Source organism: Panthera onca, chromosome B3 (assembly GCF_046562875.1).
Source record: "Panthera onca isolate mPanOnc1 chromosome B3, mPanOnc1 haplotype 2, whole genome shotgun sequence".
Taxonomy (NCBI): Eukaryota; Metazoa; Chordata; class Mammalia; order Carnivora; family Felidae; genus Panthera; species Panthera onca.
This window is the reverse complement of record NC_138344.1, coordinates 110,280,447-110,306,950: the sequence shown is the minus strand read 5'-3', so window position 1 is coordinate 110,306,950 and position 26,504 is coordinate 110,280,447. Positions and strand designations below refer to the sequence as shown.

The 26,504-nt window shown below is 49.0% G+C and overlaps 1 protein-coding gene and 1 long non-coding RNA gene across 5 annotated transcripts in view; one reads left to right on the top strand and one right to left on the bottom strand.

Annotated features, from left to right (window-relative positions):
• Positions 1–8,454, bottom strand: part of PLEKHG3 (pleckstrin homology and RhoGEF domain containing G3) — a 42,676-nt gene extending 34,222 nt beyond the window's left edge. The window contains exon 1 of one of the 2 annotated variants that reach the window (XM_078448148.2): positions 7,630–8,454. The gene's annotated coding sequence lies outside the window, so the exon portion shown is untranslated. Of the gene's footprint in view, positions 1–6,619; positions 7,599–7,629 lie in introns of those variants that run through there. The other variant, XM_078448149.2, reaches the window with a different exon arrangement.
• Positions 8,455–12,805: 4,351 nt separating this feature from the next.
• On the top strand, positions 12,806–26,365 carry LOC132669985 (uncharacterized). 3 transcript variants are annotated; one of them, XR_009606334.3, is made up of 5 exons: positions 12,806–12,955; positions 13,468–13,517; positions 13,783–14,808; positions 15,022–15,444; positions 25,780–26,365. It is a non-coding gene; the product is annotated as an uncharacterized LOC132669985 (long non-coding RNA). The 3 variants fall into 3 exon arrangements; XR_009606333.3 differs by having other exon boundaries at positions 13,468–14,808; XR_009606335.3 differs by lacking the exon at positions 25,780–26,365 and adding an exon at positions 21,315–22,928 and having other exon boundaries at positions 13,468–14,808.
• Positions 26,366–26,504: the final 139 nt, after the last annotated feature.

Below are 26,504 nucleotides of genomic sequence, written 5' to 3'. Positions count from 1 at the left end.
AGTTCAGGTCACGATCTCCTGGTTCCTGGGATCCAGGCCCACGTTGGGCTCTACACTGACAGCAAGGAACCTACTTGGGACTCTCTTTCTCCCCCTCTCTCTGCCCCTCCCCCATATGCAATCATGTGTGCCCACGCATGCACTCTCTCTCTCTCTCTCTAAATAAACATGAAAAAAAAAAGAAAAAGAAAAAAAAGAAAACACTTTTTAAAAAATAATTTTAAAATACCATCTCATACCTACAAGATTGAAAGACAAAAAAAAAAAAAAAGTTTGGCGAAATAGGAGTTCTCCTATTTCTGGTAAGAATATAAGTTGTTTACAAATCATTTGGGGACAGTTTCACAGTATCTTGAAAAGCACAACTTATGACCCAGTAATCGCACTGCTGACGTACTTGGGAGAGAAGACTGACATGCATGTTCAACACGGTATTATTTGCAGTGGTGAAAAAAATGTCCATCAGTAAGTGCAAGGTGATACAGTTCTACAACAGATACCACACAAGCGATGAATGAATAAATGAGATTTAAATATACCAATACGGGAGTGCCTGGGTGGCTCAATCGGTTAAAGTCCAACTCTTGGTTTCCACTCAGGTCACGATTTCACGGTTTGTGAGACTGAGCCCCGCGTGGGGCTCTGCAATAACAGCATTGATCCTACTTGGGATTTCTCTCTCCCTCTCTCTCTGCCCATCCCTGCTTGCTCTCTCAACAAGATAAACATTAATAAAAAAAAAACACACATGGATAAATCTAGGTAACAATGTTGGATAAAAAATTCAAGTTCAAGGAGAACACATTGAACGTGATGCTATATAGGTCAAAATTAAAACAACACAATACCATATGCTACTTATAGACAACAGTGTAAAGTATAAAAACATGCAAAGGAATAATAAACGTCATAGTCGGGAGAATTTTACTTCTGGGGAAGGAGGGAAGAACACTTCCCCAAGAGATTGCATCTGTAACATTCTATCTCCGCAATAAAAGAGAGAGGTAAGGACGATACAATTACCACTTGCCGGGTCTGCACAGTGGGAACACAGCGGGGCTGGGTCAGGGTTCCTAGGCAGGGGCGGGCCGTCACCTGAAGACTGACTAGAACAACCGGCACCAAGGGCCACACACGGAAGCACCTTTCAGCAGCATCCAGAACCAAAACAAAGGAACAAAGCTTCCCTCGGAAAGAGGCCTGGGATGTTTGAAACTGCAGCTCCTTCCTCCCTGTCATTTTCTGGCCTCTGAAAGTGCTGTGTGGCACCCAGGCAGATGCTTAAATTGTAACTGTACTGAAAGCATTCTTGTTTCTAAGACGAGTGCCCTTTGGGATACCTGGCAGGCCATCTGGGCGCAGCTGAATTAGGGCTGGACCTGCTTTACTTGACTAGCCGGATGGACCCCCTGAGGAGAGGGCTGTCCAAAAAGCCAAAAAACTCAAGAGAGTTTGAAAAAAGTCTTGGATAAAGCGGTGCACCTGTGCCCCAGGGTCACTCAAAAATTCAAATCTCATCGCTGCCAAGTCTTGGCTGAGTGCTCCTGGACACATTTCCAACCTTGGGTGGACTGCGTTTCCTTATCTGTGGCAGTGGGTAACACCACTTATTCTGCCTTGTCCAGAGGAGTAGTGATATTCTTACTCAAGTATCAACACTTTTAAAAGTTGTAGTCAATCTCGTTGGGAATCTTTTAAAAATGGTACACGCTTCCTTGCATGCCTTCCGAAACAGTCAAGGGAACATCATTTAACCTTTTCTGGACGACTCAAGGTCACAATTACCAGCAGAGCATCACTTATCAAAATGATGACCACCTGCCTAAGGGTCATTCCTCCTAAGGAGATCCCAGCTCTTACGCAGGTACTTGCCCTTCCTGCCGTTCCGACCTCTGTCCACTCTTACTGTCAACTCCCAGTTGCTCCGTGGTCATTTTTCCTCTCTATGCTGGTCTCTTTACAGCCTTTCCTTTGCTGCTTCCTTTCAGCTGTCGGCTTGGAAACGGGATGACACAACATATACATAAAAGTTAAACAGAGTCTGAGGGGGCTGGTGTGAAGAAAAACGTAGGAATGGAGTCCTGGCTGATTAGAGGTCTTGACTATATGCAGATAAGCAGGACCACAGGTAGGACAAGTCCTGAGGAGCACACTAGAGGGGACCCACTGCCTTCTGTGGGATATTATGGGACATATCATGGGATGAACTATACTCAAAACCACAAGCACCCCTTCTGTCCACTTTGCATGGGGGCAAATCCTGCCACGGGCCTGGCAGGACTGGTCCCAGGGACTCCAGTCAGCACCCTTCCACTTTTCCAGGCTGCGGGAATACAGAGCTGCCTGCCCCTCCGTCACAGCAGCTAACCACAGGTTAACCTCCCCAAATATCCTAGGCATTTTTAGACAGGAATAGAACATTTGTGAAGAATGTGAAAATTTCTTTAATTCCTAAGGTTTCATTACACAGCAGCAAATATTTACTTATGTTCACTTATACAGCAAGTGTTTATTGGAATCCTACGACGCAGGAAGCAATGTGCAGGAATTGGGATGTAGCAATGTGCAGGACAGAGAGAGGCTACATGAATACTGGTTCCCTTTTCTTGTCAACACTTGCCAAATGTTGCTCAAGAACCTCCAATTTACGCACGCACGCACGCACGCGCACACACACACACACACACACACACACACAGTCTTGCAGCCTGGGGAGTAAAGGATATGAATTTTTGAGAGCTTCCAATACCTGTAGTTCCAGCTCTCCTCTTGAGATGCTGTTACACAGTAAGAACTAGACTTTACTCCTCTGGCATCCCTCCCTCTATTCTTAGCCGGACCCCAGCAATAATCAGCAACTTCAAGGACTCTCAAACTGTGTTTCCCAAAAGGTTGCATGGACGGCCACCATTGCGCCCACTGGAACCTTCGTCAGGACCTGTGTCCAGCCCCACAATCTGCTCAGCAGGAAGCAGAGTGAGAGTCCTTAAAAACCCATTTCCCGAGCTTAAACCAGGGCTCCCTCCCCAAAGGCCAGCAAGAGAACCATAAAAAGTCCGGCTCTCCCTTTGCCTGTGTTCCCAGATGGCAACAGCCTACCCAGGTGGGCCCTGACCCCCGCCGCTGCCTTCTTCTCCCAAATCCCATGGAACAAAACCAGGAGCAAATGAGACCACCAAGCCCAGATTATGCTCAGGACGGGACCTCGGCACAAGCTCATCACACCCTGTTGATTACACTTTATAGGGTTCTGTTATACAGGAACAAAGATGAATCAAGCACTTTCTCCTCAGAGAGCTTCTAATCAAAATGAGGAGCAGAGAGCAGAGAGACCCAGTTCACAAGACAGGCCTTCATCCCAGGCAGCTAACCCCCAGAGCGGCTGCTAGCATCTCCAGATGCACCTCCTTCTGATCATGGGGTACAGGGCCCTGCCCGGTTTTCCTTCTCCTGACTTACGGCCACCCCAAATCACAAAAATGCCTGTTTGCAACTTTCTCTGAGGCCAGATTATAACCAGCCTTATGCAGTCTCTAGGCACCAATTGGCAGGCCCAGAAAACCCCGTCACCACAGGGCCTGCCTGCTGTCCTGCGTGTGCCACAGGGCCCTCAGGGGGTGTGGTCTGGCTGATGACCACTTCCCCGGGCCTCACCCCCCACAGCCCATCCCTGCTTCCTGAGCCAGGGCAGGGCCCCCAGGAAACCGCTCACCACAGCTTTGACAGCAGTCTTAGATCAGGCCCCTCCCTTTGAGGTCCGTGGTTCCAGCTAAAAGAGACTCCTCAGACTAGCCGGGCGGATGCAGCACAGAGCTGAACAGTTAGAGTCCAGGCAGAACCCAAGATAAGCCCCCTTCACAATCCTCTTGCCACCTACGCAATCTGCCCAGGCCTCCCCTCCCCTCCCCCTCCCTCATCTTCCCCACCCCTTTCACTCCCTCTTGGAACATAAGTTATCTACAGGACCCTGGGAGAGGGGCGGATAGCCTTCCCAGCTGTGAGGCAGGGTGGAGAGGCCAAGGACCACGGTGTGATTCATCAGGGCTGTTTAAAAGCAGGGGGATTTCCAGAGCAAGGGAGGGCCGGGGCTACCCCCAGCTCACCCGTTGCCTGGGAAAGAGGCACACACCTGGGAGTCCAGCCCATCGGGAACCTAGGATAGGGTAGAAAAGTCTCACTAACGAGAAAGCCTGCGCTAACCAAGGTTTCTGTTTTTACCTCCCTCCAATTCCCCACCCCTGCCTAACACTTGAAATGCAAAGCCTTTCATCCAGAGTCCTTGGCGATGGCATTTAATATCTTGGACTACCCCTGCACAATTTGTTTGGAGAAATAATAAGATTATCATGTATTGAACACCTCTGTAGGCTGTGCGAAGCACTGAACATTGGTTCTCATTGTTCATGGTCACACAGTACCGTACGTGGTAGGAATGATGACTAATGCCATTTTACAGGTGAGAAACATAGACTTAGAGGTTAGCACCGCAGAGCTAGCAAGCTGGAAAGCTGGGATCCAAATCCAGGTGCACCCAATTCCAAACCCTGCCCCTCAGTTCCACAGTGGGTTGCTTAACTGGGTTTCAAGCAAAGAGACAAAGGGAAATACTTCCCTCAGGCATTATCTCAAATATCCTTGTTCAGGAGGCTTCCCAGGCCACCCCATCTAAAAATGCCATCTCACCCCTTCCACGGCAATGTGCATCCACCTTCCCTATCACATGTTTCTGCTTATCGCTGACATGCTTTCTATTCACTTTCTACCTTGCTTTACTGTTGGCTTCCCCCACTAGAAGTCAGTGCCACGAGGTCAAGGATTTTTGTTATCCTTTGTTCACTGGTGTGTCCCCTGCATCTATATTCATATACAGTAGGTGCCAAATAAATGTTGAATAAATGAATACTTTAAAATACACCTTGAGAAGCCTAACTGGAAGAAGAAAAAGAGGATGATCCATCCATTCAGGGGAAGAAGTGAGATGAGAAAAAGAGAGCAAGTTAGGAGCCCTAAGAGGAGTCCAATTAAGAGGAAATGAAGGTCTGCCAGGTCCCCTGTGGACTCCAGTAAAGCCTTTCCTGCTGGCAGTAGTGATTTCCAGCTGCCAAGGCCCCAGCCCGAGGGCTTCTGCTGGGGAGGGCAGGCAGGCAGCCCTGGAACAAAGGCCTATGGACACGCAGCTGGCCAGAGAGGCGAGAGGCGGCACAGAGCAGAGGCCTGGGCCAGAAGGGCAGCCTGGGGTGGGGGGAGGGAGGCAAATGAGGAGCTGAAGAGGCCCCTCAGTGCAGCTGCAAAGGCAACACCCTCCCAAAGCCAAGAGTCCCCTCAACCCCCAACACAACAGAGAATAGCTAGATGGCGCCACAATTAACCCTCCAAAGTCAGCACTGGGGCCTGGGCTTGTGGCAACCCCTCCAGGCTTGGAGCCAGAGCCTTCACAAAGTTCTGGGTGGGAGGGGGGCGGGGGGAGGTGAAGGGGCCAGCCACAAGTCTGGAACACAGTCCCTGTTCCCCTACAGCCCTGGTCATCACTCAGGCCATGGCCTTTGGCCTCCTCCTGTGTAAACACAGTGACCCTGGGTTAGCTGTGGATTTGGTAAGCCAAATGTTTACCCTGGAGCTGATATCACAGGCCACGGATGTAAACTTCCACCATAGGATCCTGGTATCTGCCATCTCCTATGGCACATATGGGACATATCCAGTAACTGTAAAGCTCTTGAGAGTTCCTCCCAGTCACAGGGAGCTCTTTATTTTGTATAGGAGCTCATGGAGCACTTTCCACGTCTCTGGCTTCATCTGATCCTTACCACAGCCTCTATAGGAAACGCAGGCAAGTACCCCACTTTACTCCAGTGGAAACGGGAGTCTGAAAGATGTGTGGCATGCCCAGGTCATGTTGGAGAAAGCATGGATTAGCCAGAGAAGGAAATCTGAGTTCTAGCCCCTATTTGGCCAACAGGGATAAGGCTCAAACCACCTCACATCTCTGGGCTCTACTGCCTTCATGTGTAGATAGAGCAGGCTAGTCAGAGGTGCCTTCCAGCTCAAGCGACTTTACCAATCTTTAATGCTATGCAGTAGAGCCAGGATTAAAACTCAAGCAAAATCCTGTGCTGGACTCCAAGGCCATCGCTTGTCGGCCTTGGCTAAGATCAAGTGGACTCCAAGGCTAGTGCTCTTTCCACTCTCCTTAATAGCCCACGTCTACTAAAAGGCAGTGGAAAAGCCCCGCAAAACAGCTTTTAAAGCACTCCCTCTGCTTCTAGGACTTGGTTTACCCAGAGCAGGATATCCAGGGAGCCAAGGGGTTGCCCTGCCCTCAGGGAAGGGAAAGGGTTCAGCAGCAGGAGTATTAACAGCAGGCTTAGAAGGACGAGATGAGGCACCCCAGGATCACGGGAAGGGATGAATAACAGAAGGGGTACATCTTCCTTTGATTCTTACTCTCTAGGTTTTCTGCTGGGGATGGTTGGAATGAAGTCATTCCCAGCTGAAGTCAATCAGGATTCCACTCTCAGTCCAGCAAGGAAGGTGCTAGAAAGGCACTTTCCAAAAAGAAAAGCAAGCGATGTGCTCAAAGGGGAAGTCCTCCTGGGCTGTCATTACTCTCCCTACTTACTATTTCTTAAGCAAGGTCGATGTGATTGGGCTGCATGAAGAGGCAGGGCTGGGGAGACTCTGGGAACCCCCAGTCTAGGGTTCAATGTAGTATGATGCAGTCTGAGTCGCCTCACGAGGGGCTCCGGAGCAGAAGACAGCCTCCTTCATCAACCAACAGTTTAGCAAATGGCCACAAGAATGAAACCCTTGCCGTGGCCACTGAGACCGCCTCCCCACCCCCACCCCGGGGCCACACCTCTCCAGCCTCCTACCAGCACATTTCCCACTCCGTTCTTCCTTTTGTTTTCAAAAGCAGCGCCAAGGAGTAAAAGTAGCTACCGAAAAATGTCCTGAAATTTCAAGTTTGCACGTCTTATCCTAGCTTTCCAAACCAAAGAGCTGAGAAGAGAGAAAATTAACCAAACAGATTTCAGGAGTGGGTGAGGTCGACGTAGACAGTGGCAGCCAGTGGCTTCTATGCCTTCGGCTCCCGACACCTCATTTCTGGCACCCCCTCTAATCCCTTCAGTACGGGAGGAGAGATTCCCAAGAGCGAGCACCGTGTGGCACCAACCCGGAACAGGCTGCTGGCGCCCCTTGGGCTCCCTGGACCAGAGGTTGGGGTCATTCCGCAAAAGGGTCCACCCGGCCCGGGGCCCACAGTCCGAGGCAAGGGCCAGCCCTAGGGCGACCGAGCGCGCAGGGGGAGCCGGTGGGCGCAGCCTCGCGGGCTTCCCCACTTTCAAACGGGGCCTCCCGGAGCCACCTGGCGCGCTCGCTCCTTTTGTTTCCGGGGTGGGGGCTACAGGACAGAAAATGTCTCCGTGCACGAGCCTCCTGCGCTCCGGTCCTCTGCCGGGAGGTCGCCTTGGAAGGCGCCAACGCGGCCCCGGGCCCTCCTCAGCCGCCCCGAGTCCTCACCCCGCGGGGGGCTGGAGCGAGGGCCCGGGAGTGGGGAGGAGGGGGTCTCGGAGGGGCTCTAGGCGCTGCCACTGGCGGAGGGAGAGGGGAGAAGCGAGGGCCACTCACCGCACGGTCGCCGCCCCGCTGGGTCCGGCACGCTCGGCGCGAGAGGCTGCCCAGGTGCGGCCGCGACGCGGGCGCGAGTTTGAAAGTCGCTCTCGGCAGTGGCTGAGGCTGCCCGCCGCTCCCGCCCACTGCCCAGCCCCTCGGCTGCCCGGGACGCGGCCCGCTGCAGGAGCGGCCCCCGGGGACCCCAGCCCGCGCGCGCCTTCCCAGCGCCCGGCAGGAAGTCGGGGCCGGGCGAGCGCAGCCGGAGCTGCGGCGGGAGGGAGGAGAGAGGGAGGAGCGGGCCAGGAATTTTTCCAGTGGGTGGAGACTCGGGCCCGCCGCTGGAATCCAGCAATTGGCGGCTCCGCGGGGACCCGGGGAAACTTCGCGACGCGGCGAGCTGGAGCCCGGGGTAAAGGGGATCGTGCGCCGCTAATGATTAACCCCGCAGGTGGGGCGAGCGCGCCGTCCGGACGGTGACCGTTCCGCCCCACGCGAGCGGCTCCCCGGCCGCCTAGATGTTCGTAGATTCAATGACGCACGTGGTGGGGGTCACCCCGGTGTCATAGCCAAACATCCCTCATTGTGCGGACAGGAAAGGGGGCTTTCTAGTAGGACATTAGTTGTGATCGGCATCGGGGGTCTCGATCCTGCTGGAGCAGGTCACCTCGGCCGTTTGGAGTCCGAAAGGCACGTCAAGAATGCCTCACCGCAGCTCGGTCCCTGTGACCCTTTACAAATGTAAATCCAAGCCTCTGAGAAGCTGACGAGATGAAGAAACTGGTAACTTGGCGGGAGTCCACCAAAACTCGGTGGGTAAAACAAGATGCGGAAACCTGTGTAATAGAGAACCACGTTTTCGCGAAACGAAGACAGAGAACCCGTCTCCTTCCGTTTTTATGTCTTTATGTAATCTTATGGGTATGGAAAGGCACACACCTGGGGGGGGGGGGCTCTCAATAAGGACAGGCTAGATTTTGAGCAAGATCATAAATTTTAAAGTGCAAAATAATTCATCAAGAAAGATAGAGAAAAGATGTTGTCCAGCACAAGGCAGGAGAGAAGCCCAGGGTGGGACCCCAGCAGAGGTCCCACTGGGTAGGCATTATCACCAGTTCCTAGGGAGAAGGAATGGGACACTGATACAGAATCACTAGGTTCTGTGTAGACAAATGTGTATAGTAAACGACAAGTAAAGTTCTCGTCAAAAAGAAAACAAGCTTTAAAAAAAAAAAAAAAAAAAAAAAAAAACTCCAGGCAAATGCAAACTCCAGGTGATTTACAGGGAGGGGAGGGGAGTTGAGACGGCGGGAGCGGAAGGAAATGGCTTTCAGGTGACTTTGAAACAGGATCCTGGCAGAGGGTGGGGTGTAGATTGCGGGGCTCTCGGCTCCAGACGGCCGGGAAAAGGGTAAGCGCTGGGCCTGACCGGCCCCGGAAGCCGGACCCACATGCCTCGGGGAGGGAGGGTCTGCTCCAAGCTTGCAAAGCCCTACATTCGCGGACTGGGAAGGTGAAAGCCGAGATTGCGGAAGGAGTTTGGGGGTAAACAGCCGCCGCGGCTCTACCAGATACCGCCGGCCAGGCTCCCGTGAGAAGTCCAAGTCCCGTCCTGCCTTCCAGGGGGCAGTCCTTCCTCATGCTTCTGCCTTTCTTTGATCCTTTCTTCTCTGATCACCTGAATCATACCAATCCCGTCCTGCCCACCTCAAATTCCAGCGTCCAAAGAAGGCCTTTGACTTCGCTAAGCCATTACTGAGTGCACTCCTCACGCCTTAGCCAGGACAGCGAAGAGTGTCAATGACAGTAATAATGACTCATTTAGTGGAGGCTTACCATTTGTAGGGAGTGGTGCTATGCTGTTGACATTGCCTTCCTCTATCCTCACAGTTACCTTGTGAGCTACTAAGTATCCTTATCCCCAGTTTACAGGCAGGATAACTGAGGATCAGAGGTATCTATAGCAACTTGACCAAGATTACATAACCAGCAAAAGCAGAGTCTGACAAGATCCCAGATAGGTCCAACATTTGAGTGCTTACTAACCCTAAGTCCTTTATACAAACAACTGTAGTCACAGAAGAAGCTGAGGCAAGGTCGGCCACACAGCTAGTGTGCGACAGACCTGGGGAAAGCTGATCTTCACCATCTTTTCTGCCTTCTTTTTGACACCTGTTATATTCAATTCAGAACTTCATTATAATGTCTTGCATTGCTTCTAATTGTTTTGATATACATAACTTATTTCCTAAAACAAAAACAAAAGCTGTAATCTTTCCTCATGGCAGAAGTCATATAGGAAGTACTCTGTCATGCAGTGCTGAATTCAGATGAAATAACCCAGTTTGTGAGAAATCAGACAATCTCACCTCTAAGGATAAAGACCTGTGTCTGGGCCCAGACTCCACCAATTAGAGCCTCCCTACTTCCTGCCCCTTCCGATTCTTGCTTTAGTAGCTGCACCCTCCCTACTATTAAATCATTTATTATTATAATAATACCTTGTGCTTCAGTAATGCCTTTAATCCAAGATCTCAAAGTGTTCTAACAAATACAGATTAATTCATCATCACAGTATCCCCACAGAGATGGGGAGATGGAGGTGTTCTCCCCCATTTTATGGGTGAGAAAACCAAGACAGCACAGACGATTGAAATGACTCACTATGGAGATCAGTGGATGGGTTAGTTCTCCCAGACCCTTCCCCCGCTCCTTCCTAACTCTTGGCTGCCAACATCAGCATCAAAATTTCAAATCCCAGAGACAAAGACCATTGAGTTTTCACAATAAAGGACATTTCCAAACTGTCATTTCAGCTGCTCCATTGTGGTAGATCTTAGGAGAGGGAGGGGATGTAAACTCGGTGAAGGTCCCCTGAGGCTCTCTGGTCCAGCTCAGAGGAGGAACCTGGGTGGCTGGGATGGGGGGAGGAAATCCCCTCCAAGGTGACCTAAAAAGCCCAGCCAAGCTTTGAGGTCTCAAAGCTTCCAGAGTTTCAAGTTGCATTTTAGTAATGTTTCTCAAAGTGTGAGCCACAAGCAACAAAATAAAAGACGAATTAAATGCCATCAAAATCTAAAACTTCTATGCCTCAAGGGTCATCAAGAAAGTAAAAAGACAACCCCCAAAAAATGAGAGGAAATTGTTGCAAATCACTTGTCTGATAAGACATTTACCTAGAATATATAAAGAATTCCTACAACTCAATAAAAAAAAACAAAACCCAATTTAAAAATGGGCAAGGGGCACTTGGGTGGCTCAGTTGGTTAAGCATCTGTTGATTTCGGCTCATGTCATGATCTCATGTGTGAGATTGAGCCCCAAGTTGGTCTCTGCACTGACAGTGCAGAGCCTATTTGGGATTTGCTCTCTCTCTCTCTCTCTCTCCCTCTCTCTCTGCCCCTTCCCTGCTCAAGTGCACATGCATGCTCTCTCTCTCTCTCATTTAAGTAAAATAAAAATGGGCAAAAAATCAAATCGACATTTCTCCAAAAAAGATATAGAAATGGCCAATAAGTGCATGAAAAGCTACTCAACAACATTAACCACCATGGAAATGGAATCAAAAAAACAATGAGGGGTGCCTGGGTAGCTCAGTCCGTGAGCCAACTCTTGATCTCTCGGGTAGTGAGTCCAAGCCCCACATTGGGTGTAGACCTTGCTTAAAAAAATAAACATTAAAAAAATTTTAAGGGGCACCTGGCTGGCTCAGCCAGTGGAGCGTGCAACTCTTGATATTGGGGTCATGAGTTTGAGCCCCGAGTTGGGTACAGAGATCACATAAAAAAATAAAATCTTTCAAAGAAACTTTTTTAAATGAAATTTCTCTATATACCCATTAGAATGGCTAAAATCAAAAACACATATAATAATTAGGGTTAATGAGGATATGGAAAAATTAGAACTCTCATACATAAAAGATCAAACAGTGAACCCATGACTCAGCAATTCCACTCCTAGGTATATACAAGTAAAACCTTGGTTTGCGAGCATAATTTGTTCCAGAAACCTGCTTGTAATCAAAAGCACTTGTATATCAAAGCGAATTTCAAGAACCATTGGCTCAGTTGTGATCATGTGACATTGGGCGTCACGTACTACTCATATTGCAAGACATGGCTTGTTTATCAAGTTAAAATTTATTAGAAATGTTCGTTCATCTTGCAGCACACTGGCAGAACAAGTTACTCGCAATCCAAGGTTTTACTGTATGTACCCAAGTGTGTCCATACAAAACCTTGCACACGAATGTTTATAGAAGCACTACGCAATAGCCAGAAGGTAGGCACAACCCAAATGTCCATCAGTTGATGATGAGTGGATAAAATGTGTATCTGTACAATGGAATATTATTCAGTCATAAAAAGGAATGAGGTAGTGGTTGGTGCTACAACATGAATGAACTTTGAAATCATTACGCTAAGTGAAAGAAGCCAGCCACCAAAACCCATATACGTACAATTCCATTTATATGAACTGTCCAAAATAAGCAAATCTATACAGACAGAAAGTAGATTCGTGGCTGCCTTAGAGCGGGAGTAGGGGTGGAGGGAAGTTGGAAAAAGATGGGGAATAGTTGCTAACGGGTTCGGCGTTTCTTTTAGGAGTGCTATAGACACTAAAAATAGTGATTAGACCAAAAAAAAAGACATTAAATTGTATACTTTAAGTGGGTGAACTGTGGGGTATGTGCAAATATCTCAACAAAACTGTTATTTTTATTTTAAAAAGTGTGAACTCCTACCACCTGTTCCAGAATTACCAGACTGCCTGTAATCAGAATCTATCAGATAGAATTCTATCAGATTGCAAGAATCTTTGGTAGGCAGGACCCAGCTCTGTATTTTCTCGGAGAACACTGAATGAAATTCAATGTAACACGATGCCCTTACAAGACAGTGATTCAGAGCCTTGTGGCCCCCAGGCTTCCTGAAATGAATAAAATGGAAGGTCTGTAACTCACTCTGAGAGGGCAAAGGCCTGGGGGTTGAGTAGGGGGGAGAACTGAAATCCCTGTCCTGAAGTTCTTTATTAATTGCTTCTTTCCCCAAGTCTAAACCCCGTATTGTCAGAAAAAAATCTGACATCAGAAAGGGGAAGAAGGTGTGGGGGAAGGGAGAGGAAGACTTCCTTCCCCCCCCCCCCCCCCCCCCGCCCCTACCTTCAGGCTCCCAGCCACTGCTGTGAAGAGCTCTTGAAGGAAATGAGCTGTTTGTTTGAGTTTGTGTCTGCAACAGAAACATTTGCCAATCACTTGTGGTTTTTCAAGAACCTGGGAGCTGCTTGCGAACCATTTCTGGAGATCCACTTATGTTCACCTTCGTTATCGGCAGATAAAGGAGCTGTAAGTCAGCATTTACGACACCTGAGACCAGAGAGCTGGCACTAAGATATCAGCCTTTAAGGGTCTAGGGGTTGATTTACACACTGTCCCTTCTTGGATTTTCCGCCTTTGTGCCAGATGTTTTTCTATTTGCACCATCACCTGTAAGATGGATGAGGTATAAACATGGAACAGTCAAGCTTTCCCCAGCTTAATGCTAAAGTGAAAGATTTTCTGGGGTGCGTTCAGAAACTATTAGCTGAAATGGTGTTGTGAGTTGTCTGTGTACTTCTTTATCTGTGTTAATATACCATAGGACTGTCTGCTTCTAGCTGAGATTTTCAGACCTGGGCATTCATAAGAATCATCTGGGAACTTTCTGATGCAGGACTGAAGCCACCCCTAGGAATCTGCATTTCAATAGCAAGTGACTCAGATGTATAGACCACATGTGGGAAAAGTGATCTGAATTCTACCTGTTGTCTTTTCCCCTCCTGGCCCTTCCTCTTCCTCCCCTCCTTCCCCAAACCCAGGACTTGAAATAGAAGAAACCCTGCAAAGCCAATGCTCCAAAGATAAAAAGGTATGACTCTTAAGACCTCACGATGTTGGAACAAATCAGGCTATGACATGTAATCAGATGAAAGAATTCCACCTTGATTCATGTGAAATGCTTCATCCTCAACACCTCGGTGACAAGTGGGGCGGGGTGCACCTACGAAGTACGATACTGTAATGCTCGGAAAACAAATTAATGAGAGCTTAATTAGGAGGTAATTGCCCAGTTACTTGCAGATGGAAGCAGTTCTTCCTAACTGTAATTTTGGTTGTTGATGTTTTCCTTCTAGACAGGGACCTGTCGGTAGACTCAGCCCTGGCTTCTCCATCTTGCCCAAAGAGTACAGAGCAGTTGTTCCAAGAAACCAGTGGGGCCCAGGTCAGCATACTCTTTCTTTGGCTTCTGTGCCAGCCCCTGCAGGAAGCATGGGTTGGTTATAACCAGATTAGGGCAACTGGGACCCAGTCCCCTCTATTTTTCTAAGTCACCAGCATCTCCCCCAGGAGAAATGAGGAACTGATCCAGGGGTGGAAGGAATAATCGTTCCTCCGCACGAACAGTGACCAGGCTCACAGAGCCCACACAGTCCTATCTTATTCGTGGCTGCCAGCCCCCCCCCACCCCCCCATGGAAACCTCGCCTACCTTCACAGGCGGTGCTTTGTGGAGACCACCCTGGCTCACTGTCCTCTTCACCCTGCTGCTACATGACTGCACTCTTCTCAGCCCGAGAGGGTTGTCAGGGCTTCTTCCAGTCCCGAAAACCTTGGATTCTGTCATCCTAAGGAATCCCAAACTGGATCATTCAGCGACTAGCTCTCTTTCCTCTTCACCTCCAAGCTTGATTGACTAGGGAGAAAAATCTGGCTTCCTACCCCCTGACTCCATAATCCAAATACACTTATCTGAGGCCTGTGGTTGTCCTCAGCCTGCTAGGAAGATTAGGGGGTTAGTATTGTGCCAGGAGCAGTGCCAAGTGCTCCGTGAGTATTCTCATTCCTTCCTCCCAACCATCCTTTGAGGCAATAGTTCTCTCCCATTTTACAGGTGAGAACATCAAGCGTCAGGTCAAGTCACATGCCCCAGGTTATGTAGCTCTTAGCAGCAGACCCAGGACATGTTCCCAGGCCCCTCTGGAGCCGAAACTTGTACAACCAAAATACCTTACCTGGCTCCCAAGGAGCAATCAGACTCCAACAGATGGGAGCAACTTGAGTAAATTAAACCCAAGGAAAGAAACGTCCCCTCCCTGCTCTTCTGAACCAAACTGCTGTGAATTGCCTCGCAACTGACTGGAAAGCCTGCTAGGCTCACAAGTAAGTTACAGACCTGTTCCAGGGGCTGGTATATCCAGTGATTGGGAGAAAAGGAGGAATGTGTTCAAGGTCATAAGATGATGGGGGGGGGGGGGGAGCAAAAGTCTCTAAATACTGGTGACCTCTCAAGCTAGCTGGCTCTGAAAGGTAAGGCAGGACCTGGCAAGCACAGACTCTGTAGTCCTAATCATGGCTCTGCCGCCTATCCCCCAGGAATAGAACTCAGAGAACACCCTGTCCTGCCTGCCCCTGGAGAGACAGGAAGCAAAGCTGCGGTTTACCAAGTCCTGCTGGAGGGAGTAGAGAGTCGGCTTCCTCCTGGGCTCAGAGACTCCTGCAGAATTATTTCCAGAACCTTCCTCAGCCCAGCTGCCTGCATGCTACCAGTCCTCACAGTGGAATTTGCTGTTCCTATGACAACACTCCTGCCGGCTCCCTCCCCCAGCTCACCTACATCCCTGTGACCTCATGGAAAGGCACATTCTCGGGCATCCAGACCAGATAAGGAGGGTTTTGCAGTCTCTCTGGAAGCATGGTGGTTAAGAGCACATGTTTTGGAGTCAACATACCTGAATACTGCTGTTTGGTCAAGCCATTTAATCTCTCATTGTCTCAGTTTCCTCATCTGAAAATGGGGTGAGTAGTAATACGTATCTCATAGGGTGTTTTCCAGGAATAAGTGAGAAAACATTTGTAAGGAACACATGGTTCCTAGTCCACAGAAAGAGGTAGTTTATAATGTTATTTGTATTTTTGCTTCTAAGTGTTAGGTTCCCAAGCCCCACCTCAGCATCCTAGTTTCCCTAATGCCATTTCAAGTCAAAGAATCTTACAACTGGAAGAGACCCTATGGGCCTGCGTGACTCAGTCGGTTGAGCCTCTGACTCTTGATTTCAGCTCAGGTCATGATCCCAGGGTTATGGGATCAAGTCCCATGTCAGCTTCCATGCTCAACATGGAGCCTGCTTGGGATTCTCTCTCTTTCTTCCTCTGCCCCTCTCCCCCTTTCCTCCACTCATGCACTCTCTCTCTCAATCTCTCTCTAAAATAAAATTTTAAAAAAGAAAAAGAAAGAGACCCTAGAAGTCACCTAACGTAAGTATTTTTTCTTTATGCAATTTTCATATATATCTCTAAGAATGAAATAAAACCAGTAAAGAACTTAGCACCTGCCCGGGATATGTTTAATAAGTGTTAGGGTGTGTGATAGTTAAGGTTATAGGTCAACTTGACTGGATCATATGATGCCCAGACATCTGGTTAAACATTATTTCTGGGTGTGTCTATGATGAGAGTGTTTCCAGAAGAGAGTAGCATTTGAATGGGTCAACTGAGTAAAGTGGATTGTGGATTAGGTGGGCATCCTTCAATTCATTGAGGGCTTGCACAGAACACAGAAATGAAGAAAGGTTGAATTTGCTCTCTGCCTGAATGTGTGAGTTGGGACACTGATCTTCTCCTGACCACAGCACTCCTGGTTCTCAGGGCCACCTGAGTGGCTCAGTTGGGTAAGCATCTCACTTCAACTCAGGTCATGATCTCATGGCTCGTGAGTTTGAGCCCCATGTCAGGCTCTGTGCTGACAGCTCAGAGCCTAGAGTCTGCTTCAGATTCTGTGTCTCCCTCTCTCTCTGCCCCTCCCCTACTCATGCTCTGTCTCTGTCTCTGTCTCTCAAAAATAAACAAACATTTTTAAAAAATCTTTTTTAAAGAGAAGAGCCAGAAAACAATTAGAGAATAGTCGAGGGCCTAACTGTGTGGTATCTTCTGTGTTCTTAGATGGGACTATTACCACAGCTGAACAGAGGAAAGAGATTCTCTCCCTTTTTACAAATGACCCAGAAGAGACATATTCAAATAGTGTTGGCTTTTAAAGAATAAGGATATGTGCTTATGTTGAAGATCATCTCATCACTCAAAAAGCCTTTAAATTACTTTAATGGCTTCAGTATTGGCAAATACTGGGCCTCAAATGTTGGGGTAGGATGTTTGGGAAATAGCCAAATGCCATTCAAACTCAAGTCTGGTGGAAAAATGTAATCTCTAGCTGCATTAAAATGGAGCTATGACAGAATGAGGAATGACAGTGGGGTGAGGACACCAGTTTCTTCCATGTGGCCCCTGAGCCAATTCTGAAGGCATTTCCAGAGAGGACTCAATTCCCCCTGTGCCCTTCCTCACCTGCACCCACCCTCTGGGTCTGCTCTCCTCCCCCGGGAGAGAGAAGCTGAGAGAAGTCTGAGGCACAGAGTCACTTCTAGTCTCCACTAACCCATATGTCCTAGGGACCCTTCCCTGGGAGGTCTCAGCCATTAAGCAAAGATCTACATTCTCACTTCCTCCTCCTTTCCCTCCATCCTCCCTCCCTGATGTGAGGAGACCGCAGAACTTACTAGGGGGGGTGCAGCCCCGACCCCCCGGCACACGAGTGGATGTTTATTTCCCACTGAGAAGAGCTGCACACAGACCTGACTCCTATAGCTCCCACACTTGTTCCCACAAGTTTCTAATCCACATTCATGGCGGTTCTGTTAATGTGCCAGGCATTATGTTGGCTCCTGTCAAGGACATAAAAGCATCAGACCCCATCTCTGACCTCAACCAGGTGGGAGAGGGGATAAACTGCAGACGTTTAACAGTAACATCTTTTTTTTTTTTTTTTTTTTTTTTTTTTTTTTTTTTTGGGACAGAGAGAGACAGAGCATGAACGGGGGAGGGGCAGAGAGAGAGGGAGACACAGAATCGGAAACAGGCTCCAGGCTCTGAGCCATCTGCCCAGAGCCTGACGCGGGGCTCGAACTCACGGACCGCGAGATCGTGACCTGACTGAAGTCGGACGCTTAACCGACTGCGCCACCCAGGCGCCCCAACAGTAAGATCTTTAAAATGCCATTGTAGACAATGGAAGCAGACACGGTATAAGTTCGCTATTTTTTTGGTAATTCTACACGGCACTAAAAGCCAGAGAGCAGAGAACTTATGCATGCTAGAGGCTAGAGTAATGAGGAAAGACTTCTTGGAGGAGGAGGCCTCTAACTAGAGTCTTGAGAGACAGAGAGGATTTCGGGGGGGGCTGAAGAGGAGAGGAAATATGAGGAGCAGAAGACAGTGCTGGGAAGGCGAACCTATGGTCAGGATTGGTCTGTGTGTGACGCTGGCACATCTCGGGTGAGCCATCTCGGGTGCACTGGTATTGCAGTCTGGTCATTCTTTTCAGGTGTCTTGGCCAAGACCTGAACTTGATCATCAGGCAGAGACTTCTTCCTCCCAGATATTCAGACCTAATGACTCTGTAGTAGTAAGAATTCTTTTGGTTGCAAGTGACAGAGACTCAACACTAACTTAAGTAGAAGGGGCTTTGTCTCTTAGAACTAGAAAATCCAGGGATGGAAGTACGTTAGCTTGCAAGATCGTTAGGGCACAGCTGCCTCTAGGGGCTCTGATATTATTTTATGGCTCTGTTTTCTCTCCCTTTTTCTACTCTACTAAGAACCACTTTATAGGCTGGCTCTCATGGCAAGGCAGGGAAATGGCTGTCCAGGGCCTGAGATTCACATTCTCTGAGGTTATCAACCCCAGTGGAAAGAGTAGAAGTTTCCCTCCTATTCCCTCTTCATACCCCCTTGTTTGGATCCCTGACAAACGAGGTAAAAGAGGTTCACTGACAGAGTCCCAAAGTTGGCTGTCCTGTGGGGAATACCTGTACTGTTTGGGGTGCCCCCAAAAGGCTTAAAGGACAGTATGGGGGAGAAGGCAAGGCTGTGCTACATTGTTCTGGAAAACCCCGTTCCCTGTTATGGACTTCACAGGTAGAGACATATCCCCACTTCTTCCCATCCCTAATAGCTAGACTCTTTTCATAGGAAAACAAATGGTTAATTGCTAGGAAGGCTTGTGTAGGGACAACAGGTATCTATCACAGGACACTGCAGCAGGGTTAGTAACTGGATAAACATCCAAAGGGATGTAGGTGTTTCAGGAGCGGGGTCTAGCTCAGAAGACTGGGTTACGCTGGTATGCCTTTATACCATGGAAAATTCAAGAAATGGATTTGGTGATGAGCAGAACAGAATCCTTGCTGCAGGCCAGAACTCACTTAAAGGGCTTGGGTGGCAGCTTCAGGACTGTAGGACTGTAGAGCAAGGACACAGTAGGTGTCATACTCAGGAAGAGCAAAATCTCAGAGCCTAAGGCTGCCCTGGACTCAATATTGGGTGGGAATTGAAGGCATTTCTACACTGCTCATTCTCTGCTTTTGAATTCTCAGTAGGCAGCATGCTCTGGAGGCCCCAGGATAAGGGAGCAGCAGCTACCAGTCACTTCGGATCAGAATCATAGAGGAAGAAAGCGAGAGGAGACCTAGGGCAGTGCTGTCCAAAAGACCTTTCTGTATTCACGGAAGTATTCTGTATCTGCAATTCCCGTTATGGGAGCCACATAAGGCTACTGAGCACTTACGGTGTGGCTAGTGCAACTGAGAAATTGAATTTTTGATTTTATTTAATTGAAATGAGTTTACATTTCGATGGCCACCTCTGGCTAGTGGCTATGGACTAGATACTAAGTCTTAGAGAACATCCTTCCTCCATGCACCTCCAGGGCTTGGAAGGGAAAAAGGCAGGATAACTTGGAATGGAACATCCCAGTGAACGATCTACGTCAGGAAAGGCAGATGGCGCAGAATTGGGAAATGAGGAAGACCCCTGGTGTCAGCCTCCTTCCTAGACACAGACATCAGTTGCCTGAACTCTGGCAACTGTCACCTAGCCTCTCCCCCTGAGAGCCACTGCCTCTGAAAAGAACCTCCTAAAAGGTCATCTGAGGCTACCAGGTGGCTCCAAAGCCACAATCCAGTGAGGAAGGAAGTAACTTCCACACCTCGCAATAGACCCATAGGGAACACCCTCCCCCCATGATATGGGAGACCCCATATCCCACGACTCTTCCCCCACTATGGAAAGTATCTCATGCTATGCCTGAGGACCCCATTAATGGTCAGGTCCCTAAGGGTTTTCAGTTCCACATGTGTTGACTGCATGCTTTGCAGATCATCAGAGGAAAAGCTGAACTTAAATAATTTCCTGTCCAAGAACAATCTGTCACCTAACACAGTAGGAAACCATCCAAGCTAGCCAGCAGTGACATGGCCCCACCCACAGCCTCCAGCCTAGAAAGGGATCTGGGCTGGCAGGACAGTCAGGGACTAGGTGAAAGAGTCCTGATAACCCAGAAGAGACCTAAATGAGCCCTGCAAATTAACAGCAAGGCACAGGCCCAAGACCAAAAGGAGAAAATGAGCTGGTGGGAAAGGCAGACAGTTAATCAGGTGGAGACTTGTCTTCCCACTGAACTCAGATCACAGCTTTGCCCAGCTACCAGAAGCCAGGCCAGGGCACTGGGTAGATTCAGGCAGGGCTGCAGGAGCACCAGCAGAGGTGGATGGATGGCAAAGTGGACTACATGCCAGGCTTATGCCAAGTTGGCTCCTTTCTGTGCACTTTCCATGCTATTCCATGACTCCGCTTCATGCTTCCTCCAGCTTACAGACCATCCCCAGAAGTCAGACCTTGACCAACTCCCCAGCTGTCAGGAGGGTGAAGGCAGGAAGCCCTGGGCTTGCTCTGGCCCAGGAGGGACTTGAAACAAATTCTGGGCCTTTTCTGGCCATAGTTTCTGCATCTATTTGGGGTGTCCTTTTTTAAAATATAAATTAAGCTTGCATGCATATTCATTGCAACATTATTTGCAATACCCAAGAGGTGGAAACAACTCAAATGTTCATGCATAGAAAAATGGATAAAGAAAATGTGGTCTAAAAACAAAAAAAAAAAGAAAGAAAGAAAGAAAAGAAAATGTGGTCTATATACACAATGGAGTATTATTCAACCTCTAAAGAAGAAGGAAATCGTGTTACACGATACAATGTGGATGGACCTTGAAGACATTATGCCAAGTGAAATGAGACAAATATTGCATGCTTCCATTTACATGCGGTATCTAAAGTTAAGTGAAATTCATAGATACAGAAAGTAGCATGGTGGTTGCCAGGGGCTGTGGGGCAGGAGAAATAAGGAGTTGTTCGATGATTATAGAGTTAGTCCTGCAAGACGAAAAAGCTCTAGGGATTTGTTGCACAAATCTAACCGATTCACAAATGTGAATATGGTTAACACTGCTGGATGGTACATTAACAGTAGTTAAGATTTAGTAAATTTAGTTAAGATAAGTAAATTTAGTCACGTGTTTTTAAGCCGAAATCAAGGGTCAGACGCTCAACCAATGGAGCCACCCAGGCACCCCTATCGTTGTAACTTTAAACAGCGTGCTTAAAGCTCGCTTGGTTTTTGGTTGGGTCCATGTTCCGCAGTCTCCTTGCTCAGTGAAATGCGTTCATCACCTGGCTTTCCACAAAGATGTCCCCTTCGGCCCCCAACTTCTGCCAGCTGTATTTCTACATTTATATTGTTGCGGTTGATAGCATTTAATTCCATCTTTCTCTTTCACAGTCGATTGATTCCAGAAGTTGAAAACTAACCCACCACGCTTACATAATTGTGACTCTGTGGGTATGGTTATCTCAGTGTGGCAACGCTACATTACGCACCCCGTGGGTCCGCTGTCACAATGGAGAGGACCTTCGAAAGGCACGGAGGACAGCTGGTTGGGTGTTTGGTGCATAGGAGGGCGCGGAACATGATGGGTTCCCACACTTGAGCAAATGTGTCATTTTTTGCGGATTCCTCACAGTTAAAACAACAATCAAATAAGGGCAGAGATCATGGAGTCCACCATGCTAAAGGAACTAAACTGTTGCCAAAATGGGAAGGTCCCCTGTGATCCACCCAAATAAAATCTTCCCACCAGCCAGCCTGCACGACCTCTATAATTAGCAATTCGCTCCTTTGCATTAAGCAAAGCCCTCAACGTGGTGTCATCTAATATGCAAATATTTCTGGGAGGGCTGCCACACTAAGTGGCTGACAGCTAGGTGCCATCCAGTCTTATCAGATAGCCGCTTTCCTGTGTGTCCGGAAGGGCGAGCCCGAGTTGGCTCTGATAAGCGCGGCCCCGAGCAGATGCTGTGGCCTGAGCCCGCCCTCCCTAGAAACTGGAGTGGGTGACGGCTGAGCTCCCCTCACGTTATAGCTCCCACTCTCACCGGTGACCCAAGCAGCTCTCCCAGGCCTGGGAGGCTGGTGTCAGGTAGCAGTGGAGGAACCTGAGGTACCACCGTGGCTCCAGCTGTTCCACCTCCCAACCCAGGCCCGGGCCTCCACCTGCCCCGAGCCAGTGAGGGAAAGGAGGGGACAGATAGAAAGATAACCAGGGGAAGAAGGCTGAGGCTCCCGGGTGGCTCCAGGGAAAACCTGAAGGGGCGTTGGAAAAGAAGTCAAGGGGGGGGGCGCCCTGCCTGTCTCAAAATTCTGGGGTTGGCCTAAACCGAGGAACGCTCTCTCCACTCCCCGTTTTTTCCGTCCTAGCTGGCGCAAGAACGATTTGCTTCGTGTCTGACTCCACCACATGCTGCAAGCTCCCTGAGGGCAGGGCCTGCCCCGTCTTGTCTCCACATGTCTTATCCCCAGCACAGTACTCAGCGGGTTGTGTGTGTGTCCAGCCAACGTGTGCTGACGGAATGGAGCATGAGCCCTATGCTCTTTGGTTTGCAAATGCCCTTCTCCCCAGCAGATCTAGAACTTATTTTTCACTGTCCTTGTGCATCCGGGCAGTGTTAGCTCGTTACATGTGGGTTGAATCCATTTGAAACGTTAAGAATTAAAAGGAAAGGATTGCCTCTTTGGCCAGTGCAAGGGTCTTCTGGGTTGCTTTATGGCGTGCATGTAGCATAGTGTATCAGACTTCTTGCAGCCCAAGGTTCCCTATTAAGAGAAGGAGTGACCCACCTGCCAGGAAAAGTGGCTTTTTGGTGTCCATTTGGCAGTATTCACAATATTCTTTTAAAAAAAAAAATTTAGGGGCGCCTGGGTGGCTTGGTCGGTTGAGTGTCCGACTTCGGCTCAGGTCATGATCTCACCATCCGTGAGTTCGAGCCCCGTGTCGGGCTCTGTGCTGACAGCTCGGAGCCTGGAGCCTGTTTCAGATTCTGTGTCTCCCTCTCTCTCTGCCCCTCCCCTGTTCATGCTCTGTCTCTCTCTGTCTCAAAAATAAAAATTTAAAAAAAATTTAAAAAAAAATTTTTAATGTTTGTTTATTTATTTATTTATTTATTTATTTATTTATTTTTGAGAGAGAGAGAGAGAGAGACAGAGACAGAGCACAATTGGGGAAGGGCAGAGAGAGAGAGAGAGAGAGAGAGAGAGAGAGGGAGAGAGAGAGAGGGAGACACAGAATCCAAAACAGGCTCCAGGCTCCGAGCTGTCAGCACAGAGCCTGACGTGGGGCTTGAACTCACAGGCCAGGAGTTGAAGCCGGACCCTCAACCGACCGAGCCACCCAGGTGCCCCAACAGTATTTACAGTACTAATGGATATCCCTCAGACCTGTGGGAAATGATGTCTATACAAGATTTTTCACTGCAGCTTTGTTTGAAATAGCAAAAGGCTGGAAACAACCTAAATGTCCCATCCATTGAGATGTAGTTAGTAGACGGTGGTACTTCCATATGGTGGAATCTGATGCAGCCATAAAACAGAGAGGAAGCCCTTTATGTACTGATATGAAACACTCTCCAAGATATATTGTCAAAACTGAGGGAAGTAAGACTCAGAACAGTGTTTGTGGAAGAAAAAATAATATGTGCATGCACGGTTACTCATTATATAAAAATGTTTCTGGAAAGAAACATAAGAACCTGGTAACATCGGTTGTGGGAAAGAAGGCGGTGTGGGGGGGGGCGGTTTGGGGACCCGGTAGAAGGGAAACATCACTGCGTACCCTTCTCTGCCTTTTGAATTTTAAATCATGTAACTGTAACTTATTTGTAAATGTAAATACAATTACACTTTTATTTTTTAAATTATTTATGTTATTTATTTATTTGAGAGAGAGAAAGAGAGTACAAGTTGGGGAGGGCCAGAGAGAGAGGGCCGGGGGGGAATCCCAAGCAGGCTCCGCACCGTGCAGAGCTGGACTCAGGGCTTGAACCCATGAACGGCGAGATCATGACCTGAGCCGAAACCAAGACTTGAACCCTTAACCGAGTGAGCCACCCAGGCACCCCTACAAGTACATTTTTGAATAAATAATAACAAATGCCTCTTGTATGTCAGGCTATATCTTTCAAATCCATTTTGTAGTTTTAGCACAACTCCGTGAAACACATAACATAATCCCCATTTTCCAAATGAGACAGTTGAGACTTGGAGAAATAAAGCACATACCTCAGTTCCCACAGACATAAAATAGGGGAGCTGGGATTTAACAGGAAATTCAGGCCGGCTTCGAGCCCCTGTGCTTCCGTCTCGGGGCCCAACTGCTTCCTGTCTAGTTTTCCTTCTCCCAGCAATGGGTGCTTTATCCCAGGGGGGCCATTTGTAAGCCCACTAAAGAGCTGACTCAAGGAAAGCCCTGCTTAGGCACAGCAGAGTCCTAAACAGGGAGGTTCTGGGAGCTTGTATGAGGCTGTGTGTGTGTGTGTGTGTGTGTGTGTGTGTGTGTAAGAGACTATTATGGGTGTATGTGGGCATGTGTGAATGTGTGCACATATGTGAGCGTGCAAGCCTTGTGTGAGTGTGTGAGCATGTGACTGTGTGTGACTTGTAAAGTGTGTGTGTGAACGTGTGAACATGTGTGTGAGTGACTGTGGAAAGCGTGTGGTTGTGTGTGAGTGTGACTGTGTGAACAGTTATGAGTGTATAAAGAGCGTGTGGTTGTATGTGAATGTGTGTACGTGCGACCGTGTAAAGCCACATGTGTGTGAGTGATTGTACGGAGGCCCGGGAGGCGTGATGGGGGGGAAACCAGTCACTGAGGCGGGCGGAAAGCTGAGGGGACCGTTGAATGGGAGCGTCTGTGGGGAGCGGGAGGGGAAGGCAGGGCAGGGGCTGGGCCAGTCTGGGTGGAGCTGAGGGGAGAGGCTGGGAGAGAAGGCCCCAGGGCAGCCGGCCAGATGGCTACAGGAGCTACCAAGCCCCGGGGGGCTGCAAGTCTCCACTGCACTCCTCAAGCCAGGGACCCAGGAAGCAACATCCCTACCCCAACATTCCATCTGGGCCCACCTAACCGGGTGAGACCCAGCAGGGACAGTCACTAAGCGGGTGGGATAACTTGGGTGCAGCTGGAGGTACAGCTGAGAGAGTCCATGCACGTCGCAGCTGGCAAGCTGCTTCCCTCTGTCCTCCATGCCCCGTAAGTTGTCACTCCCGCGCCCAAAGCTAGAGCTGCAGAGACAGACAGGCCCCCTGCCTCCACCCTGGTCAGACTGCAGGGAGGGCATGAGGCCGGGGAGGGGGGGAGGGGGGGAGAGGGGAGAGGGGGATGAGTCTGGGAAGGGTGGAGGGACTGGAGGGAAAGGGGGATGTTCTAAGAACAGGTTTGGTGTGGCTGTGTGCAAACTGCAGTGCCCTGAGGGCTGAGTGATTGCACTGCTGGCTGCTTCCTCCCCATCCCGCTGGAGCACCTGGCACCCTCCATGCCTCGGCTTGGCCAGATGTGCCAGACTGACTGCATTGGGTCCAGATGTTGATGTGGCAGTCCAGCCTCTATCCTGACCATTGCTGCCACTGTGTGTGTGTGTGTATGTGTGTGTGTATACACTATGTGAGCAAGTGAAAGGGGTCCTGACGAGAGATTTTCTTGCCCCTGGAGCTGAGGGAAACATCACCTCCTCTTGATGGTCTTAAAAAAGCCTGGGTCTCCAGGGAAGGGCACTGTTATGGGCTGAATTTTGTCCCCCCAAAGATGTTGAAGTCCTAACCCTCAGTACCTGTCAATGTGACTTTATTTGGAAATAAGATCTTGGCAGACGTAATCCAACACAATTGGTATGCTAACAACGGGGAAATTTGGTTACAGACACCGACACGCGCACAGGAGGACACCACGTGAAGATCTGGCAGAGACAGGATGATGCATCTACAAGCCAAGGAGCCCTAAAGATTGCCAGCAAACTACCAGAAACTAGGCAAGAGGCATGGAACAGACTCTCCCTCACAGCCCTCAAAAGAAACCAACCCTATCAACATCTTGATCTCAGACTCCTAGCCTCCAGAAGCAGGAGACAATAAATGTCTGTTGTTCTGGGCCACCCAGTTTTGGGTGCTCTGTTACGGCAGGCCTGGGAAACTAAGACGGCCACTGGAACACGATGACCAAGCACGTGTACTTAACCTGAGACCCGAGTTTGACTTCCAGCTGTGGCATTTATTAGTTTTGCCCCTTTGGTCAAGACAACTGAGGGGCACCTAGGTGGTTCAGTAGGTTAAGCAGTTGACTTCATCTCAGGTCAGGATCTCGAGGTTCATGAGTTTGAGCCCCACGTCAGGCTCTGTGCTGACAGCTCAGAGCCTGGAGCCCGCTTCAGATTCTGCGTCTCTCCCTCTCTCTGCCCCTCCCCCACTCATGCTCTGTCTCTCTCTCAAAAATAAGTAAACATTAAAAAAAAAAAAAAAAAAGACAGTCGAGTCCTCTGAGCCTTCATTTCTTATACTTAACATGGGCCTGGCAGGAGCACAGCCCTCCTAGAGCTGTCATAAGGTTCGGGTTTGGCCCAGTGCTTGGCACCTGCCAGGGCTATTATT